A 23,885-nucleotide genomic window follows, 5' to 3' on the forward strand; every position below is an offset into this window, starting at 1 on the left:
TGCACAGGATATGAGTGTATCATGATTTTAAGCTACTAGAGTATGTGATCTACTAAAACAAAGGAGTAAACTAAAGAAAAAAAGATATTAAATCTAAGAAACAGATGGCTATGGTGGCCATGAGAATGCACCTGACAGCCCTCCAACTATAGGAGGATATTGACCAAGGGCCCTAGGTGCTGTGCTCGGAAATCCAGCCCAGCCCACACTTTCCATGCGGTGGTCCCAGTGAATGACTCCATTACTAAGGCAGGCTTATTCATGGGAGACACAGGACTCTTCTGATGGGCCACTTGAAGGCTGGTTTAACCTTCCTTCCATCTAACCATCCTTCCCTGAGGGTCAGACTTGTCTTCTGTTTTGATGGATTCCCTCAGCCTCTCCCAGTTCCCTCTCTGTTTTTGCTCACAGGCATTTCATTAATAAATTATTGCTTATTTAACCCCATCTTGGCATTTAGTTCTTGGAAGACCCATTGCTAATACAGAAAAAGTCTAAAAAAAAAAAACCCTAGGGTGATGGTAAAGGAAGATTCCAGCTGTGCACCAAGCATAGAAAGCAACCATTAAGACAAATGCAGAAGAGATGGCTACAAAAACATAAAAAGAACCAAAAATCTACTATGTTTGATGTTATTTATTACTCTTCACTCTGGCAGAGTTAGAATTAGCAATAAATTACATAAAAAACTAAACAGAAAGTCATGATTTTTTAATAACAACCAAAACAAAAAGTTGAATAAGAAATAAATGTTCATAGTATGCTACATAACAGCAGCAAAATATTATATTTACATAGTAATTTATTAAATATTAATATAACAAATTATAATATATTGGTAAGTACTTTATAGGCTGAAAGAAAAGAGGGTATGGGGAGAAGGGTAGAGAATGCTATAAGAACTACCATAGGAAGTGAATATATCACATATAAAACTGAACTGTCAAGAATGACAGTATAGGCATGTTGCTTAGAAATATTGAGGTAAATTCTGAAAGACAGAGCTAAAAGAATTAAAAGTGATTATCTCTGGGAAGAAAGAATGGAGATGGGTGCTGGTAATTATTTCATAATAACACTTGTAGATTTTTAAGCTATGTGTAGCTTTGGTAAAGTTTAAATTAAAAATAATTATTAAAAATCAACAATTTGACAATTATATGTGGAATATATAAATAGTTATTAGAAATCAACAAAAGGCAAGCACCACAATGTGAATAAACAAGTGATTCATAAAAAAACTGAAAACGTGAATTAAATGTAAAAACATTTATTTCAGAATTAATTTAATTAATTAAAGTTTAACAAAGGTTATGAAATGACTTCTAGATTTATATGCAAGAGAATGTAAAGCATATGTCCACATAAAAACATGTACACAAATATTTGTATCAGCCTTATTCATAATAGCTAAAAAAAAAAGTTGATGGACCCAAATGTCCATCAGCTGATGGATAAATCAAATGTGATATATCCATATAACACACTATTATTCTTCAATTAAAAAAAGAATGAAGTACTGATGCAAGCTACAACACGGGTTATGCTAAGTGAAAGAAGCCAGTCAAAAAAGGTCACATATCATATGATTCCATTTATATGAAATGTCCAGAATAGGCAAATCCACAGAAGCAGAAAATAGTTTAGTGGTTGCCAGAGACTAGTGGAGGGGGAAATAAGGATTTTCTGCTAATGGGTATGGAGTGTTTTTATGGGATTGCAAAAATATTCTAAAATTAGATAGTGGTCATGATTGCACAACTCTGTTAAAAACCACTGAATTGTATACTTTATAAGGGAAAATGTTATGGTATGAGAATATATCTCAATAAAGCTGTTGTAAAATTAAAATCACCCTCCCAAAAAAAAACAAAGAGAAATGTACAGCAGAAAATAGTAAGACTGAAAGAGAAAGAAACAGAAGAAAAGCTGAAAGCCACAGTTCAAGCAAATGTGTTTCATGGTTAAATGAGTGAGTGATAAATTATAGAGATCCTCACTCATGGAATCACACATGGAAATTTATGTCTCAAATTTGGACACAATAAATAATATTCTTTCGGATGTGTCATTTCTGTATACAAAATATTTTATTTTACATACTGATTACCACAAATAAATGTTCAAATAGCTCAAGATACTTTTTTAAACATCTTGACAGGCTAAGGATTAGAATAAAAACCTATGACAGGGCCTCCCTGGTGGCGCAAGTGGTTGAGAGTCCGCCTGCCGATGCAGGGGATACGGGTTCGTGCCCCGGTCTGGGAGGATCCCATATGCCGCGGAGCGGCTGGGCCCGTGAGCCATGGCCGCTGAGCCTGCGCGTCCGGAGCCTGTGCTCCGCAACGGGGGAGGCCACAACAGTGAGAGGCCCGCATACCGCAAAAAAAAAAAAAAAAAAAAAAAAAAAAAAAAAAAACTATGACAGAATCTATTTCATCAACAAAGAGAAGTAAGACTGTTTTCTTCTTGGCCTGAGAAGAAAAACAAAGAATAAATGGATTTTTAAAATAAACTGTTAAAGCCACAGGTTTAGCAAGGAGATACCGCATTTCTAGGAGAATCTAGTTGAACTACCCCCAATGCAAAATATTCCATTGTGTTTACTTAGGTTGCTTTCCAAGTGTGCATATTGCCTGAAGTGGGTAAGGTTTTCAAATGGCTTTTTGCCAAATAAATTGGGAAGGCAAAAATATCATCAAAGACCGAGATGCTATCAGAGCATTACAAGAAAAGACCTGGAAGGAGTGCCTGACCAGGAAGCCAAGAATTCATTCATCCAAATGAATCATAAACCAAAAGCATCATTTTCAATGGGAAAGCTTCTTCCATAAAACCATCTCCTCACTTCCCAGTTTACTTTCATGAAAAACAAGCTAGAAATACATGGGATTTAATTGGCAAGGTTAGTTTTTTAATCGTTTGAGGTATATTTCTAAGTTTGATATAAACAAAAGGTAATCTCCTCCCAGAAACATCTGCTAGAGTATTTCTCATACACGGAGCTTCAGTGACACATAGAGTTTCTCTACCAGTCAAATCAATTCTTAAATAATTCATGTAACTTCATCTTTCATCTTGGTACCTAAATAAACATCAAATAAAACACAAACACTTTGGACTTTTTTTAAAAAAATATAACAAAAAAAGAATCATTTTAAGCAATAGGGTATTCAAGCACAGCATTTCCTGCCTTTGGAAGGCGGGAGTGTATGTAAGCCTTCTGAATAAACCTAGCTAATATATCTGTCAAGATCATGAGTCTGTTTTTTATTCCTATGAATTAGAAATGCTATAGCAATATTAAAATCTATATATTATGACCACACTACTATTAAAATCTTAAAATAATTTAAAATATTTATATTCAGGTATGCTATTTTGAGACTTTCTCATTTTCAAAAATACTGATTGTTTTCATGTCCCACAATTTCCAGGATATATTTAATTTTAAGGTAAAATTCAAACTTTCTATTATTAAAATATTTTGATATGCCTTCTTTTAAGATTAAAGGAATCAAATAAAAATAATTCAAGTGCCAGTTGATTTAACATATATGACCCGACAATAGATTCATATACCCCATAAATGGAAAGGCAAGAAAGCTCCAACTAAATTTTCAGTCAGCTTTTATTGAGGACCCACTTTATGTCAAGTCCTCATAAAACTAAGGTACTCTAGATAATTTTTCAGGCAAAAACAGTGGTGTGCAGTCATGAGCAGCTTTTGGATGAGTTACTGTAATGATAATTTATTGACATTTACAACTGATGTCAATTGATATTGCCAATGATAATTTAAGGACAATTTATCACGCACTTACAATGTGTCAGGCATTTTGCTAGACAAAGTACATGATAATTTCATTTAATACTCTCAAAACGTTATAATGTAGCTGGGACACTTTTACCCCTTTTAACAGATGGAACAGTGAAGCACAGAGAGGTTAAGAAACTTTTCCAAAGCCACACAGGATGTGAGACAAGCTGGAATTCTAAACCACGTAATCTGACCCCAGAACCTACACTCTTAGCTACTATACTATCTCTTGAAATTCAGAATGAATTTTCCTTTGGAACTATATTGTAACTGTAATTAGCTTCACAAGCTAGGCTATAAAAGCCTAGAAACATATCTAGACAACAGACTATACATACATAACTGGACTGCTCTGACTGATGAACCAATTCAGATGGAGAACGAATTGATAGCAAAAAGGGTGTTTTAGCTCTACTTTTAGCAATAGTCATTACCTTGGGGAAAAAAAGGGATTTTGAACATTTTAAAGTCAAAGAATCCTCTTTGCAAATGAGATCTTACCCAACACTTCAGTTTCTAAAACAGATAAAAGTAGGGCTGCTCTAACGGAAGCAGGAAAGGAAAAACCATACTCTTCTTCCTCCACCCCCCAAAATAAACTCCAAGCACTTTCCCAAAATTTCAGGGCTCCAAGGAATACAGCCCTGAAAAACCACTGAAGGAGATGAGATTGCCACAGACCCAATGGATTTTATTTTCCAGAAATCACTGGAGAAAGTATCATGATATTCTCATAGCAAAACAGACAAATGTAAGTTGTAAGATAGCTATAGTTATATTAACAGTAGATCTGCCCATCTAATGGAAGGTCTTTCTTTAGTGTCATGCCAGAGGATTTTGTATCTGGTCCTATTTCTGTTCAACATTTTTTGTCAATAACTTGGATGAAGTCACAAAAGGTATGCCTATGAAACAAAATAGAAAACAGTTGTAAATTATCACCAAACATAATCAAAGAGAGTGTAAGCTGCAAGCAGTTCAGGAATACACATTTTAAAACGCTGAATATTTTACACAAAATTCTTTTTACGAGAGACCTAGTGTAGGAGCAGACCCTTGAAGGAGTCAAAGCATTCAAGACTCCATCTTAAACCTAAACCCCAAGGTGAACTCACTCTTTGCACAGCTAACTTTCCAGTTGTATGAATTCCTGCCCTCCTCCCCAGGCTACAGGAATGGATTGATCACAAGAACACAGGCAATGCCAAAATCAAAGAACAGAAAACTAAACTTCAAGGAGACAGAGTGATGTATAAATTAACTGATCCAGAAACAGATTCTAAAACCAGTGTAAGAAGCCAAGAATACAAAAACCCAGGAGGCTAGCAATAACAGCAAGGCCAGTGACTGAGTGTAGTGGGGAAGAGAGGCGAGGTCACAGCAGTTAGGAAGGCCTAGATCTCCCAACAGAAGTGAGAGGGGTTTGGAGTTCTATTCCAAATGTGAAGGGAAGCTATTGGAGGTTATTTTATACAAAATGTGTGTGTGTGTGTTTATCAGCTTTTCTGAGGTATAATTTACTTACAGTAGAATTTCCCAATTTTAAATCTACAACTTGACTACTTTTCATAAACATATACAGTTGTATAATCAATACCACAATCTACTGGGTTGGCGAAAATTTAGTTCAGATTTTCCTGTAACATATTACTGAAAAACCTGAATTAAATTTTTCGTCAACCCAATGTGATATAAAACCTTTTCATCACTCCAAAAGGTTTCTTCTGTCTCTTTGCAGTCAATCCCCTCTCTCCTAACAACCACTGATCTTCTGTCACCAGAATTTTAACTTCCCTAGAATCTCATATCAAAGGAATCATGCAGTGAAGACAATTACATAATTTGCAGGGCCCTCATTAAAAAAATTATTAAGAATTTCAAGGCAGCAAAAACAGAGTATTAAACCAAGCACAGGGCCCTTCTGAGCATGGAGCCCATGTGACTACATAGGTAAAACACCCCTGAAGCCAGCCCTACATTCACTGTGTAATTTTTTTGGTGTCTGTCTCCTTTCACTTAGCACTGAGATTAATTCATGTTGTTGCATGGACCTGTGGTTTGTCCCTTTCTGTTGCTGAGTAGTATTCCATTGCTTGAGCATGCCACAATTCCAATGAAAGAACATTTGTACTGTTTCCAGTTTAAACTGCTATAAACATTTAAATACAAGTATTTATGTGAAGTCTTTTGAAGAGAATTTTTTTAATTTTAATGAAGTCCAAATTATGAAACTTTTTCTTTTATGATTCATACTTTCTAACACCAGTCTAAGAAATATTTACCTAACCCAAGATAACAAAGATGTTCACCCAACTTCTTTCAGAAGTTTCACAATTTTAGATTTTAAATTTAGGTCTATGCTCCATTTTAAGTTAGTTTTGTAGGCAGTGCAAAGTATGATTCAAAATCCTTTTTTTTTTTGAATATGTTGAAGTCCTAACTCTTAATTCATTAATTAATTTTTGCTGTGTTGCGTCTTCATTTCTATGCCAGGGCTTTCTCTAGTTATGGCAAGCGGGGGCCACTCTTCATCACGGTGCATGGGCCTCTCACTATTGTGGCCTCTCTTGTTGCGGAGCACAGGCTCCAGACATGCAGGCTCAGTAGTTGTGGCTCACGGGCCTAGTTGATCCGTGGCATGTGGGATCCTCCCAGACCAGGGCACGAACCTGTGTCCCCTGCATTGGCAGGCAGATTCTCAACCACTGTGCCACCAGGGAAGCCCGAAAATCCTTTTTTTTTTTTTAATTTAATTGATTTACTGGCTAGCTATGAGAAAGGAACTAACAATTTGCAAATATCCTTGGAGTCCTAAATTCGGTTAGCTGTTTTTTCTCTTTTTTGCTTTTTTCTTCAATTTATTTAAACTAAAACAAAACAAAAACAGTTCACCCATTTCTCCCACCCCCTTCATCCCCCACCTCTTGACAATTGTTCTCTGCATCTATGAGCTTGGGGTTTTGTTGTTGTTGTTGTTGTTTTTCAAGATTCCACATATATGAGATCATACAGTATTTGTCTTTCTCTGTCTAACTTATTTCACTTAGCATAATGCCCTTGCATTTTCATTTTTCATTTTTTGAGAAACATCTATACTGTTTTCCATAGTGACTGCAACAGTTTACACCCCCACCAACAGTGCACAAGTGTTTCCTTTTCTCCACATCCTTGCCAACACTTCTTCTTTTGTATCTTTTTTATGCTCACCATTTTAACAGGTATAAGGTGATATCTCGTTGTTTTGATTTGCATTTTCTTGATGATGATTTTCTGATTTGCATCTTTTCATGTTCCTGTTAGATATCTGCATGTCTTCTTTGGAAAAATCTCCATTCAGATCTATTGCCCATTTTTTAATAGGATTGTTTGCTTTTTGATATTGAGTTGTGTAAGTTATCTATATATTTTGCTGAAGGTTGAGGTGGCTGTAGCAATTTCTTACAATAAGACAACAATAAAGTTTGCCACATAGACTGATTCTTTCTTTCACAAATAATTTCTCTGTGAAATGCAATATTGTTAGATAGCGTTTTACCCACAATAAAACTTCTTTCAAAATTGGATTCAATCCTCTCAAACCCTGCCACTGCTTTAGCAACTAGGTGAATGTAGTATTCTCAGTGCTTTGTTGTCATTTCAACAATCGTCATAGCATCTTCCCTAGGAGTAGATTCCATCTTAAGAAACCACTTTCTTTGCTCATCCATAAGAAGCAACTACTCGCCCACTTAAGTTTTATCATTAGATTGCAGCAATTCAGTTATGTCTTCAGTCTCCACCTCTAATTCTAGTTCTTTTGCTATTTCCACCACGTCTGCAGTTACTTCCTCCACTGAAGTCCTCAAAGTCCCTCAAAGTAATCCATGAGGGTTGGACTCAACTTCTTCCAAACTCCTGTTAATATTGCCATTTTTACCTCTTCCCATGAATCATGAATGTTCTTAATGGTATCTAGAATGGTGAATCCTTTCCAGAAGGTTTTCAGTTTACCTTGCCCAGATCCATCAGAGAAATCACTGTCTGTGGTAGCTGTAGCCTTATGAAATGTATTTCTTAAATAACAAGACTTGAAATTCAAAATTACTTCTTGATCTATGAGCTGCAGAATGGATGTTTTGTTAGCAGGCATGAAAGCAACATTAATCTCATTGTACAAGTCCACAAATCCATCAAAGCTCTTGGGTAGCCAAGTACATTGTCAATGAGCAGTGATTTTTTTTTTTTTTTTTTTGAGCTGTAGATCTCAACAGTGGGCTTAAAATATCCAGTAAACCATGTTGTAAACAGATGTTCTGACACCCAGGCTTTGTTGTTCCATTTCTAGAGCACAGGCAGAGTAGATTTAGAATAATTCCTAAGGACCCTAGGATTTTCAGAATGGTAAATGAGGATTGACTTCAACTTTAAGTCACCAGCTTCCCTAGACCCTAACAAGAGAGTCAGCCTGTCCTTCAAAGCTTTTAAAGCCAGGCATTACCTTCTCCTCTCTAGCTATGAAAGTCCAAGATGACATCTTCTTCCAATAGAAGGCTGTTATGTCTACATTGAAAATCTGTTGTTTAGTGGAACCACCTTCATTAATTATCTTAGCTAGATCTTCTTGATAACTTGCTGCAGCTTCTCTATCAGCATTTGCTGCTTCACCTCGCACTTTTAGGTTATAGAGATGGCTTCTTTCCTTAAAGCTCATGAACCAACCTCTGCTAGCTTCAAACTTTTCTTCTGTAGCTTCTTCACCTCCCTCAGCCTTCAGAGGATTGAAGAGAGTTAGGACCTTAGTGTGGATTAGGCTTCGCCTTAAAGGAATGTTGTGTTTGGTTTGATCTTTTATCTTGACCACTAAAACTTTTTCCATATCAGCAATAAGGCTATTTGGCTTTCTTATCATTCCTGTGTTCACTGGAGTAGCACTTTTAATTTCCTTCAGGAACTTTTCCTTTGTATTCACAACTTGGCTAGAGGCCTAGCTTTGGGCCTATCTCAGCTTTTGACGTGCCTTCCTCACTAGGCTTAATCATTTCTAGCTTTTGATTTAAAGTAAGAGTTCCTATCACTTGAACTCTTGGATGTCGTTGTAGAGTTATTAATTGGCCTAATTTCAATATTGTTGTGTCTTAGGAAATAAGGAGACGCAAGGAGAGGGAGAGAGATGGGGGAATGGCTGGTCCCTGGAGCAGTCAGAACACACACAACATTTATCAGTTAAGTTTGAAGTCTTATGTGGGTGTGGTTTATTGTTCTCCAAAATAATTACAATAGTAACATCAAAGATCACTAATAACAGATCACCACAACAAATACAAGAATAATGAAAAAGGTTGAAATATTGTAAGAATTACCAAAATGAGACACAGTCATGAAGTGAGCAAATGCTGTTGGAAAATGGCACCGATAGACTTACTTGATGCAGAGCCACCACAAACCTTCAATTTGTAAAAAATGCACTATCCGTGAAGTGCAATAAAATGAAGCAAAATAAAACAAGGTATAATGGAAGCAAAAGTGGAAGCAGAGAGATCAGCTGGAAGACTATTTATAGTACAAGTGAGAAAAGATAGAAGCTGGGACTGGTTTTGAGCAGTGGAATGACAAGATCTCACTCTGGTTTTGGTTGTCATTTCCCTAATGGCTAATGATACTGAGCATTTTTCATGGGCTTATTTGCCATTTATTAACCATCTTCGGTGAGTGTCCATTTAAACCATTTACCATTTTGTTTTTGTTGTTGTTTTACATTTAGGTCCAATACTCACTACAGGGTTTTAAGCAGAGGAGTGACAAGATCTCATTGTAGTTTTAGTTGGCATTTCCCTCATATCTAATGATGTTGAGCATTTCTTTGCCATCCATTTAACATCTTTGGTGAAGTGCCCATTCAAATCTTTTGTCTATTTTGCTTTTACATTTAGTTCTATGATCCATTGGAGGATTTTATTTATTTATTTATTTATTTTTAGTATTTGTTTATTTATTTGGCTTGCTGGATCTTAGTTGTGGCACGCGGGATCTTCGTTGCAGAATGTGGGATCTTTTAGCTGTGGCATGCAGACTTCTTAGTCACAACATTGGAGGATTTTAAAACAGAGGAGTGACAAGATCTTTTTACAAGATCATTTAGCTACTATGAGAATGGATTATAATGAAGCAAAGGTAGAATCAGAAAGATCAATTAGGAAGCTATTGTCCAAGGGAGAAAAAATGGAGACTTGTACTGACCTGGGAATAGGAGACAAGAAGAGAAATGGACAGATTTGGAAAGTTTTAGAAGTAGAATTGATAGAAACTGCTGGTACATTGGCTGTGGAAGATGGGGGAAAGACAGGAATTCTTATATTTGGGGCTTGAACTACAAAGAAGATGGAGAGGCTATTGACTAGGATGGAAAAAACTAGAGAGTGGTGGAAGAAGCAGGAGAGGGAGGGGGCCTGTTTTGGCTATGTAAAATGTAAGTACTTTTGGATATCCATGCAAGATGTTAAGGAGGCATTTGGAGATAAAAGTCTGGAATTTCAGAGAGAGATCAGAGTCAGGGAATTTTTTTTAATGGCCTCTAGATGGTATTTAAAACTAAAATAACTCTTATGTACAAAATTGTGTGTCCCACTCCAAATTTCATAGGTTGAAGCCCTAACCCACAATGAGATTGTAATTGGAGATAGAGCCTTTAAGGAAGTAATTAAGGTTAAATGAGGTCATAAGTGTGGAACTCTAACCCACAGGACTGGTGTACTTATAAGGAAAGGAAGAGACACCAGGAATACACAGCTACTAAAAGATCAAGTAAAGAATAAAAAAGAAACAGTAAGGTTTAGAAACACTGGCAGTCACTAATAACCTTGACAGGACAGTCTTAATAGATTAGTGCAGACCCAAGATTAACTAGAGCAGGTGGAGGAGAAAATGTGAAGTAAAACAGTGACTAAGACAAGTTTTCAAGATGTTTTGCTGTGAAGGGGAGCTAAGAAATGGGGTGGTAGCCAGAAGCTCATATGGAGTCCAAAGAAGTTTTTATGGGTTTGGTTTTGTGTTGTTTTTAGGATGGGGGATAATGGTGTACATTTGTGTGGATGATCAAGTAGAGAATCAAGTAGATTGAAAGAGCTAATGCAGGAGAGAAGGAAACAAATGCAGGAGGTAAGTCCTTGAGGAAGTCGAAGGGATAGAATCCAAGTGAAGTGTTTGAAGTTTGATGGGGAACAAGGCAATGGTGCTCTATTAGGTTGACAGAGTTGATGGTGTGAAAATGAAGAGATTCTCTCTGATTGCTTCTTTTTTTCTCATTCAGATACAACGCAAGGTCGCCAGCTCATGTGGGAATGCAAATGTAGAATTTAGGGGCTATCGGGGAAGGTGTGGTATAATTGTCTTAGAAAGTGGAAAAGTGAACATACTGGAGAAATTTCATAGGAATGCTCAGCAATGTTGAAAGTCCAGGGAGGAGTTTTTCCTGGAAGTCTAGCTCACTTACCCTTCTATTTCAACAGCCTAAATAGACCTCAGATTTACCCTTAAACTAGGGACTGGAAGTACCTTAATTGAAAACATTAAACCTCTACCCAATTTGAAAACATAGCTATGATTCTGTTAGCAAGTAAGAAGGCAGGGTGGTGACTTTGGGGTAAGCAACCAACAGTATCTGCCATACATTGCCAGGTTGATAAGTGAAAAAAAAGGACATCATTGTTTTAATTTATACTTATTTCTTTGATTATTAGAAATTTTTTTAGTTGGTCATTTAATATTTTTTCTTTTGTGAATTAGTTGTTCATATAATTTACCCAACTTTTCTATATTTAAGTTGATATTCATGAGCATTTTGTGTATTTTTTAAAATATTTTTTATGTGGACCATTTTTTTTTAAGTCTTTATTAAATTTTTTATGATATTGCTTCTGTTTTATGCTTTGGTTTTTTGGCCACAAGGCATATGGGATCTTAGCTCCCCGACCAGGGATCGAACCTGCACCCCCTGCATTGGAAGGTGAAGTCTTAACCACTGGACCACCAGGGAAGTCCCATGAGCCTTTTATGTATTCAGGATAGTAATCCATAATTTATTTTATTTATTTCAAAGTATGTTTTCCAATTATCATTTGGCTTTCTTTCTTACATGTACAGATGTTTCTAATTTTTCATATAAATCTGTCAATCTTTTTCTTTCTTTCTTGAGTATCATACTTAAAAAGAATGCCCCCACATTGGTTCAACATGGCAGAGTAGAAGGACGTGTGATCACTCACTCTTGTGAGAGGACCGGAATCACAACTAACTGCTGAACAGTCATCGACAGGAAGACACTGGAAATCACCAAAAAAGATACCCCATATCCAAAGACAAAGGAGAAACCACAGTGAGATGGGAGGAGCTTCCACAATAAAATCAAATCCCATAGCCACTGTGTGGGTGACTCACAAACTAGAGAACAATTATATCACAGAAGTCCAACAACTGGAGTGAAGGTTCTGAGCGCCACATCAGGCTTCCCAACCTGGGGGTCTGGCAAGGGGAGGAGGAATTCCCAGAGAATCAGACATTGAGGGCTACCGGGATTTGATTGCACAACTTTGACAGGTCAGGGGGAAACAGAGACTCCACTCTTGAAGGGCACACACAAAGTAGTGTGCACATCAGGACCCAGGGGAAGGAGCAGTGACCCCATAGGAGAGTGAACCAGACCTATGTGCTAGTGTTGGAGGGTTTCCTAAAGAGGTGGGGGGCAGCTGTGGCCCACCGCAGGGCCAAGGACACAGGCAGCAGAAGTTCCAGGAAGTACTCCTTGGCGGGGGCCCCCACAGAGTCAGCCATTAGCCTCACCAAAGGGCCTGTAGGCTCCAGTGCTGGGTTGCCTCAGGCCAAACAACCAACAGGGAGGGAACTCAGCCCCACCCATCAGCAGACAAGTGGATTAAAGTTTTACTGAGCTCTGCCCACCAGATCAACACCCAGCTCTACCCACCACCAGCCCCTCCCATCAGGAAGCTTGCACGAGCCTCTTAGATAGCCTCACGCACCAGAAGGCAGACAACAGAAGCAAGAAAAACTACAATCCTGCATCCTGTGGAATGAAAACCACATTCACAGAAACATAGACAAGATGAAAAGGCTGAGGACCGTGTACCACATGAAGGAACAAGATAAAACCCAAGAAAACAACTCAATGAAGTGGAGATAGGCAAACATCCAGAAAAAGATTTCAGAATAATGATAGTGAAGATGATACAGAGCCTTGGAAAAAGAATGGAGGCAAAGATGGAGAAGATGCAAGAAATGTTTAATAAAGACCTAGAAGAATTAAAGAACAAACACCTAGAAGATTTAAAGAACAAACAAACAGAGATGAACAATACAATAACTGAAATGAAAAATACACTAGAAGGAATCAACAGCAGAATAACTGAGGCAGAAGAATGGATAAGTGACCTGGAAGACAGAATGGTGGAATTCACTGCTGTGGAACAGAATAAAGAAAAAAGAATGAAAAGAAATGAAGACAGCCTAAGAGACCTCTGGGACAACATTAAACACACCAACATTCACATTGTAGGGGTCCCAGAAAGAGAACAGAGAGAGAAAGGACCCAAGAAAATATTTGAAGAGATTATACTCAAAAATGTCCCTAACATGGGAAAGGAAATAGCCACCCAAGTCCAGGAAGTGCAGAGAGTCCCAGGCAGGATGAACCCAAGGAGAAACACACCAAGACACACAGTAATCAAACTGACAAAAATTAAAGACAAAGAAAAATTATTAAACACAAGAAGGGAAAAATCATATTAACATACAAGGGAACTCCCATAAGGTTAACAGCTGATTTCTCAGCAGAAACTCTATAAGCCAGAAGGGAGTGGCATGACATATTTGCAGTGATGAAAGGGAAGAACCTACAATCAAGATTACTCTACCAGGCAAAGGTCTCATTCAGATTCGATGAAGAAATCAAAAGCTTTACAGACAAGCAAAAGCTAAGAGAATTCAGCACCACCAAACCAGCTCTACAACAAATGCTAAAGGAACTTCTCTAAGTGGGAAACACAAGAGAAGAAAAGGACCTACAAAAACAAACACAAAACAATTAAGAAAATGGTAATAGGAACATACATATCAATAATTACCTTAAATGTAAATGGATTAAATGCTCCAACCAAAAGTCACAGGCTCTCTGAAAGGATACAAAAACAAGACCCGTATATATGCTGTCTACAAGAGACCCACTTCAGACCTAGGGACACATACAGACTGAAAGTGAGGGGACAGAAAAAGATATTCCATGCAAATGGAAATCAAAAGAAAGCTGGAGGAGCAATACTCATATCAGATAAAATGAACTTTAAAATAAAGACTGTTGCCAGAGACAAGGAAGGACACTACATAATGATCAAGGGATCAATCCAAGAAGAAGATAGAACAATTATAAATATATATGCACCCAACATAGGAGCACCTCAATACATAAGGCAAATGCTAACAGCTATAAGAGAGGAAATTGATGGTAAAACAGTAATAGTGGTGGACATTAAAACCTCACTTACACCAAAGGACGGATCATCCAGACAGAAAATTAATAAGGAAACACAAGCTTTAAATGACACATTAAACCAGATGAAATTAATTGATATCTATAAGACATTCTATCCAAAAACAACAGATTACACTTTCTTCTCAAGTACACATGGAACATTCTCCAGGATAGATCACATCTTGGGTCACAAGTCAAGCTTTGGTAAATTTAAGAAAATTGAAATCATATCAAGCATCTTTTCCAACTAGAACACTATGAGATTAAAAATAAATTACAGGGGAAAAAAATGTAAAAAACACAAACACATGGAGGCTAAACAATACGTTACTAAATAACCAAGAGATCACTGAAGAAATCAAAGAGGATATCAAAATATACCTAGAGACAAATGACAATGAAAACACAACAATCCAAAACCTATGGGAGGGGCTTCCCTGGTGGCGCAGTGGTTGAGAGTCCGCCTGCCAATGCAGGGGATACGGGTTCGTGCCCCGGTCCGGGAAGATCCCACATGCCGCGGAGCGGCTAGGCCCGTGAGCCATGGCCGCTGAGCCTGCGCGTCTGGAGTCTGTGCTCCACAACAGGAGAGGCCATGAGAGTGAGAGGCCCGTGTACCGCAAAAAAAACAAAAAAACAAAAAACAAAAAAAACCTATGGGAGGCAGCAAAAGCATTTCTAAGAGGGAAGTTTATAGCAATACAAACCTACCTCAAGAAACAAGAAAACTCTCAAATAAACAATCTAACCTTACACCTAAAGGAACTAGAGAAAGAAGAACAAACAAAACCCAAAGTTTGTAGAAGGAAAGAAATCATAAAGATCAGAGCAGAAATAAATGAAATAGAAACAACGAAAACAATAGCAAAGATCAATAAAACTAAAAGCTGGTTCTCTGAGAAGATAAATAAGCTTGATAAACCTTTAGCCAGACTCAACAAGAAAAAGAGGGAGAAGACTCAAATTAATAAAATTAGAAATTAAAAAGAAGTTACAATGGACACCACAGAAATACAAAGCATCCTAAGAGACTACTACAAGCAACTCTATGCCAATAAAATGGACAACCTGGAAGAAATGGACAAATTCTTACAAAGGTATAACCTTCCAAGACTGAACCAGGAAGAAATAGAAAATATGAACAGACCAATCACAAGTAATGAAATTGAAACTGTGATTAAAAATCTTCCAACAAATGAAAGTCCAGGACCAGATGGCTTCACAGGTGAATTCTATCAAACAGTTAGTGAAGAGCTAACACCTATTCTTCTCCAACTCTTCCAAAAAATTGCAGAAGGAACACTCCCAAACTCATTCCATGAGGACACCATCACCCTGATAACAAAACCAGACAAAGGTACTACAAAAAAAATAAAATTACAGACCAAAATCACTGATGAATATAGATGCAAAAATCCTCAACTAAACACTAGCAAACAGAATCCAACAAAACATTAAAAGGATCATACACCGTGATCACATGGGATTTATCCCAGGGATGCAAGGATTCTTCAATATACACAAATCAATCAATGTGATACACCATATTAACAAACTGAAGGATAAAACTATATGATCATCTCCATAGATGCAGAAAAAGCTTTTGACAAAATTCAATACCCACTTATGATAAAACCTCTCCAGAATGTTAGCATACAGGGATCCTACCTCAACATAATAAAGGCCATATACGACACACCCACAGCAAACTCATTCTCAATGGTGAAAAAACTGCAAGCATTTCATCTAAGATCAGGAAGAAGGCAACGATGTCCACTCTTGCCACTATTATTCAACATAGTTTTGGAAGTCCTATCCATGGCAATCAGAGAAGAAAAAGAAATAAAAGTATACAAGTTTGGAAAGAAGAAGTGAAATTTCACTGTTCACAGATGACATGATACTATACATAGAAAATCCTAAAGATGCCACCAGAAATGTACTAGAGCTAATCAATGAATTTGGTAAAGTTGCAGGATACAAAATTAATGCATAGAAATCTCTTGAATTCCTATACACCAACAATGAAAGATCAGAAAGAGAAATTAAGGAAACAATCCCATTCACCATTGCAACAAAAAGAATAAAATACCTAGGAATAAACCTACCTAAGGACGTAAAAGACCTGTACTCAGAAAACTATAAGACACTGATGAAAGAAATCAAAAATGACACAAACAGATGGAGAGATATATCATGTTCTTGGACTGGAAGACTCAATATTGAGAAAATGTCTTTTCTACCCAAAGCAGTCTACAGATTCAATGCAATCCCTATCAAATTACCAGTGGTATTTTTTACAGAACTAGAACAAAAAATCTTAAAATTTGTGTGGAGACACAAAAGATCCCAAACAACCAAAGCAACCTTGAGAGGATAAAAAAACAGGGTTGGACGAATCAGACTCCCTGACTTCAGACTATACTACAAAGCTACAGTAATCAAGACAATATGGTACTGCTGCAAAAACAGAAATATAGATCAATGGAACAGGACAGAAAGCCCAGAGATAAACCCATGCACCTTTGGTCAACTAATCTTTGACAAAGGAGGCAAGGATATACAATGGAGAAAAGACAGTCTCTTCAATAAGTGCTGCTGGGACAACTGGACAGCTACATGTAAAAGAATGAAATTAGAACACTTCCTAACACCATACACAAAAATAAACTCAAAATGGATTAGAGACCTAAACGTAAGACCAGACACTATAAAACTCTTAGAGGAAAACATAGGAAGAACACACTTTGACATAAATCACAGCAAGATCTTTTTCAACCCACCTCCCAGAGTAATGGAAATAAAAACAAAAATAAACAAATGGGACCTAATGAAACTTAAAAGATTTTGCACAGCAAAGGAAACTGTAAACAAGATGAAAGGACAACCCTCAGAACAGGAGAAAATATTTGCAAATGAATCAACGGACAAAGGATTAATCTCCAAAATATATAAACAGGGCATGCAGCTCAATATTAAAAAAACAAAGAACCCGATCCGAAAATGGGCAGAAGACCTAAATAGACATTTCTCCAAAGCAGACATACAGATGGCCAAGAAGCACATGAAAAGCTGCTCAACATCACTAATTATTAGAGAAATGCAAATCAAAACTACAATGAGGTATCACGTCACACCAGTTAGAATGGACATCATCAGAAAATCTACAAACAACAAATGCTGGAGAGGGTGTGGAGAAAAGGGAACCCTCTTGCACTGTTGGTGGGAGTGTAGATTGATACAGCCACTATGGAGAACATTATGGAGGTTCCTTAAAAAACTAAAAATAGAATTACCGTATGACTCAGCAATCCCATTACTGGGCATATACCCAGAGAAAACTATAATTCAAAAAAACACATGCACCCCAATGTTCATTGCAGCACTATTTACAATAGCCAGGTCATGGAAGCAACCTAAATGCCCATCAACAGATGAATGGATAAAGAAGATGTTGTATATATATACAATGGAATATTACTCAGCCATAAAAAGGAATGAAATTGGGTCATTTGTAGAGATGTGGATGGACCTAAAGACTGTCATACAGAGGGAAGTAAGTCAGAAGGATAAAAACAAATATCGTATATTAACACATATATGTGGAACCTAGAAAATGGTACAGATGAACTGGTTGGCAGGGCAGAAATTGAGACAGATGTAGAGAACAAACGTATGGACACCAAGGGGGGTAAAGGGGGGTGGGATGAATTGGCAGATTGGGATTGACATATATACATTAATATGTATAAAATAGATAACTAATAAGAACCTGCTGTATAAAAAAAGTAAATAAAGATTAAATGTAAAAAAAAAAAAAAGAAAAGACTGCCCCCAGGTAACTCCTGTGGTATGTTTTCAAGGAAAACCCCAAGACTGTGTAAATATTTATACATTTTATAGGAATTTTATGACTTCATTACATGTATATATTTATTCCACCTGGGAACCGTTATATAATGTGAGGTAGAGATTTCTTTTTTTCCCCTTATGTTTAGCCATTTGCCTCAATGCAGTTCTGATTATGTTAGCCCCTTAATTAGATACTGTCAATCCTCTCCATACCCTCCTACCCTCACCTCCAGAATAATGTTCAGATTTCCTGTCCTGACATCCAAAGCACTCAATGGCCTGGCCCGGTTTTCTTTCCTACCCAGTTTCATGGATTCTGTGATTTTCCTACTGCTTTTTGAACTGTACAGAGATGAGACCCAGTGGGTGTGTAAAGCCCTCTGAGAACCATCTTGGCATAGAATAAGGGAGTCAAAACAGGCAAAGACAGTAACGCTCACTCCCACTTCAAGTACAGAAACTCCCCTTTCACCAGATTTACATGATGATGCTTCCAGACAAGAATTTTATTGAAGACATTTAACTGCTTTAAAAGGAAAAAAAAAAACCAAAAAACCCACTCTCTGGACCAACTGATCCTCCTGTGTGAGCCTCACAATATCTGCTTCTTATAGGTCAAAATCCCCAGGAAACAGACTTTGAGGCAGAGATCTGTGCACAGGAGTTTTATCAAGGAATGATCTCCCGTAAAGGAGTGAAGGAAGTAGGATGAAATAGAAAGAGATGTTAGAACTCTGAAACAGTTACAATAGAGATTCCAGACAAAGCTAGAAGGACCTCTGAAGCTTGAATGAGATGTCCCAAATGGAGGTAAGCGGCAGTGTTGTCCAGCCGTTGGACTGTGGCTGCCCTGGGGAAGTAAACTTGGGTGAAGAGCTCTCTTGGGTTGTGGACCTTTCCTGGAGAAAGACTCAGATATTAGCCACCCACAGACCACAATTCCATCAGTTGGGGGAATGAGTGCCTCAGTTCTGCCAGGTTTTCTGGGCGGTACACACATCTACACCATTTCCATGAACTGGCTCAGGCTATTTTGTCAAGGGTGACATTTCTCACCACCTCCAAATCCTACCTATCCATTAAGCCTAGCTCTAATACTATAGCCTCCATTAAACATTCCCTGATTCTTGTCATTGTTAATAATATTTTTCTCCTCTAAATTTCAAGGAATATCTATATTCCTCTTCTGGCACTATAGCATTTATCTTGGTCTACCTTCCATTAGAGCCAATTTTTACTTCAATTAATTAAGAACTTTCAGTGATCCAGGCAATAAACTAGGACCTGGGGATATAGCGTGAATAAAACAGATATGATTCTCTCCATACTTTAAACAAATAATTGGAAGTTTTAAAGTTCACAGTAATAAAAGAGAGTGTAGCACAAAACTTAATTCAAACAAAGGTGTCAGGGAACGACTCTCTAAAGAAGTGATATTAAACACAGGGCAAAAGCATAGGTAGAGAGTAGCTTAGTGAAAGAAGGTGATGGGGATAAGAAGTGGGTTGTATTCAAGTAAGAGAGAGTCGCAAATGCTAACACTGACATTTATTCAACAAATATATATATATATATTCCTGTGTGCCAGACATCATTTTAGGTGCTGGAGTTCCATCACTAAACAAGACAGAAGAAAATTCCTTCCTCTCATGGACTTTGCATTCTAGGAAATGAAATAATCCAATATAGCTAGAGTTTAGAGAACAAAGGAGAAAGTGGTACAAGGGGTGCAAGATGTGACTGTATTGGTAGGTAGAGGCAGACTACTAGAAGCCTGATAAGAATTTGAAAATTTTTATACCATAGGATATGGTCAGATTTATTTTAAAACAATAACTCTAGCTGCTATGTACATGTCCTGTCTCTCCTACTATACTGTAAGCTTTTAGAAGACTGCTCTCTAAGAAGCACATAAAGCCCCTTTGTAAATAATGGGCACCCAATAAACAATAACAATAACTAACACTTGAGTGCTTTCTGTGTGCACGAGACTGGTCTAAGCACATACCATGTGTTAAATCATTAATCCTCACAATCCACCACCTCAGTTGACTGGATGAATGAGAGGAGGTATGCTTATTCCTTTGCAACACTGGAACCTGGATACACCTGAAAATCTACAGATATGTGCAAGGTAAGGGGAGAAGGAAGTGGCAGAGGAAAAAAAAAGTCAAAATGCCACATGCACGGCTCCATACGCCTTAGCATCTTATTCAAACCAAATCATTTTAAAACATTCACAGTGAACTACAAAGATAAGAATACGGGGACAAGAAAACAGCATGATCCTATGGCCAAGAAAGACTGGTGTACACACTGGCACCTCTCTAGGACCCTCATCGTATCCTCTGTATTAATAACTGTTTAAATGCGTGTCTAAAGAACATGATAAACTGGTTTAACAAAATTATTGTGCTTTCTGAAGAGCCGTTTTTTACAAATCATAACAATCTCTTAAAGCATATACAGTAGCCCATCCCTCTTGTAAAAAAGTTTAAATTTTTTTTTTAATCTCGAGAAATTGTCTCCTGGGGTCTGCAAAGAGACCCACCCTGATTGGGAGAGCCCTACCCACCCACCCCCATCCCTGGATTTCCTTGACATTGCAACACACAAAATGAAAGCATCTCCTGTAGCCTTGGAAAAGGGGCCACACCTGCCTGCCTGAAAAGCTAGATAAATATTACCCTTACGAAGAGGTACCCAGGAACAGAGCCTCACAAGTATGTTCCTATTTCCAAATAGGAAACAACACAACGAGCCAGGATATCTCAGAAGATGAGGAAAGGCAATTCAGGTGGGAGGATACAGTTGTGTGGTGAGGGGTGGTCACGTTAAATAGGTTTACAGGAGGATCTTTGACCAGAATTCCATTCACATACAAAACAAATGTGAAACAGTTCAGCGGTCCTTTCCTTCAAGCAATCCCAAGATCTTGGATTAAGTGTAGGTTTATCTATGTAGGTTTATCTGTAGATTTACCCATAAAGAAGAACGTATAAATAATAATCAAGAGCCACACCCTCCCCGATTGGAGCTTTATTTCTGTGTGCCAATTTCCCGAAGATTGGATCTCCTGCTTGATTTCTTTAGCGTTTTCCTCCATTGCAGGCAAGAGTTTCAGCCCCTCGTTGGGCCTTGTCCCTCTCGCCGTGCTGGAGGCGTGGCGGACTGATCTGAGTAGAAAATCAAGACACCTTAACTTTATAACATTTCATAAATTTTGTTTAAACAAGTGCAAACCAAAACCAGGGTTTTGCAATAAAGAGTATTTTTATAGAAGCCAAACAAGACTAACAGCCATTAGAAAGGCAGAGGAACTGCTTTTTCTGACAGCCCTGAAAAGCTTTAATATCAAAGACAGGAGCCCTGTCACAGAACAGAGAGACAAGTTCTACCTCCTACTTGTTTATATCTTCCTGAGGCCCTAATGCCACCCCAACCCACCCAGCTCCCAGAGGTCTTCCAGAAACAGAAGACGTCAGGTTTAACCCTTTCCTTTACCACAGGGCCTTTTAACTGCCCGGAGACATATGACTTGATGAACTACAGGCTGCAGCTGTGCTAAATGTAGTCAAAATCGGTACGCAAATAACGATAACGTTCTGTTAGCACATACAGACACAGTGTTAAGCGTGTATATTATTGCAGCAATCCAGATGAGGAGACTGAGGCTTAGAGATTAGTACCTGGCAGAATAAAGAGCAGATTGCTTGATCTAAAAAATCTATGCTTTATCCACAGTACTACACTACCTATAAATTAAATTTATAAAATGTTATTTTTAAATAGACTTCTTAATCTTTAAGTACTCAAAATTGTTTTAAATTAAATAAATATAGCCGGGCAGCAAGTCTGCCTGTGGCTAAATTTAATGCTTAGGACAAAAATACAACTTAGTCAAATTATTTGCCTTTTTCATATATAATATGGTATAGCTCAGAAAAATCAGAATCATTGATTCATTTACTCAACAGATTTTTTGGAATTTCCTTCTGTGTGCCAGTGACCAAGAACACGTGTTGAACAGTCTCTGACCTCTTGAATTTTACTGGCTAGTGAGGGAGACAAACATTAACTACAGAAGCACACAAATATTTAAATAACTGTACATTGTTATAAGCGTTGTGAGGGACAAGTTATGTGTTTTGAGAGAATAACCAGGAAAACCAGTATTAACTAGGCTGTCAGAAAGGTCCCTCTGGGGAAGTAATTAGTAATTTGAAATGTGAAGGATGCATAGGAAGTATTTAGGCTGAAAGTAAAAAGAAGGAAGGTGTCCCAGGCAAAGGATATACTTTTACCAAGGCCCTGAGCAAGAAAAGAGCTTGGCTCTTTCCAGACTAGGGCTCCCTGAGTAGGGATCCCAGGAAGGAGGTAGGAAATGAGGCTGAAAATGAAGAATATAGACCATCAGGAGTTGGATTTTACCCTAAGTGCAACAGAAACCCATTAAAGGATTCTCAAAAGGATAGTTTTAGAATCTGATTTATTATTTTTAAAAGCTCAAATCTGGCTGCTGTGTACAAAATGGATGTCAGGAGGGCAAAAGTGAAAGAGGGAGTTGAGGTAGGAAGTCTTGCTTACAGCCATCCAAGCAAAAAGATTGGTTGTGGCTTGGACTAAAGTGTCAACACTGGAACCTGAAGAGATGTAAACAGATTGTAGTATGTACATTTAGAAGATTATAAGATTTAATGATGAGTTTTATATGGGAGATGATAAGGGAGGGGTGAGATAAGGTGGGGTCAAAGATAAGTCCCAGGTTTCTGAATTGAGCAATTGAGTAGATGGAGGTATAGAATAACTTGAAAATAAGAGTAAAAGGGGGTAGGGCTGGTAGATGCACATCATCTAGACCAGCGTCTCTAATTTAATGTGTATATGAATCACCTGCAGAATCTGATTCAGTAGATCTGGTGCAGAGATACTGCATTTCTACAAGCTCTCAAATGATGTCAATGCTGTTTGTCCATCGACCACACTTTGAGTAGCAAGGCTCTACTCTACCAACCCAACATAGGGTTATAAAATTTTTATTTAATTATGATGATTTCCTAAGGAAAGGAGATTTTAATTACAAAAAAGAGAGCATAATTTAAAAATAAAGTTCTTTAATATGAAGTGATTTAATTTTATGAAAAAGTACACCACCCTTAGTTTGTCCATTTGGCCACAGATGAAATGAAATTTTTATTATGAACTGACTTTGAATAGCCACTGATCTAAACAAAATAACTTATTGATGAACAACATTTTTCAAATTTCAACTACTTGTGATCACAACTACTATTTCAATCCTCCATAAAGTAAAAATTCTATCCTTATCTATCAGGAACACACAACCACTGGAATCAGCTTAATATTGTTCTTGGCTTCTAACTGTGTTCAGTAAATCTTTTTCAAATCATTAGAATCATAGAAAATTTACACCAAGTAGAACCACAGAAAGAAAATAAGTGCTATTTTGACACATTGATATAAGTCAATATTAGAATTAGCTCCCTCCTCACTTTATTGAATGTTTTTAGTCAGACTTACTTTAGGTAAAATATATGTGTATTGTAAATTATCAGATAAAAAGCTGGTAGCTTGGCAACTTTAAACAGTGACTAGAGGGCAAGTAAATGGTCAATAAGATTAGATTGAATTTTAGAAGGATGAGAGGAAGCAAGTAGAGTTTAAATACATGAAACA

The sequence above is a fragment of the Mesoplodon densirostris genome, chromosome 7 (assembly GCF_025265405.1).
Source record: "Mesoplodon densirostris isolate mMesDen1 chromosome 7, mMesDen1 primary haplotype, whole genome shotgun sequence".
NCBI classification, from domain to species: Eukaryota; Metazoa; Chordata; class Mammalia; order Artiodactyla; family Ziphiidae; genus Mesoplodon; species Mesoplodon densirostris.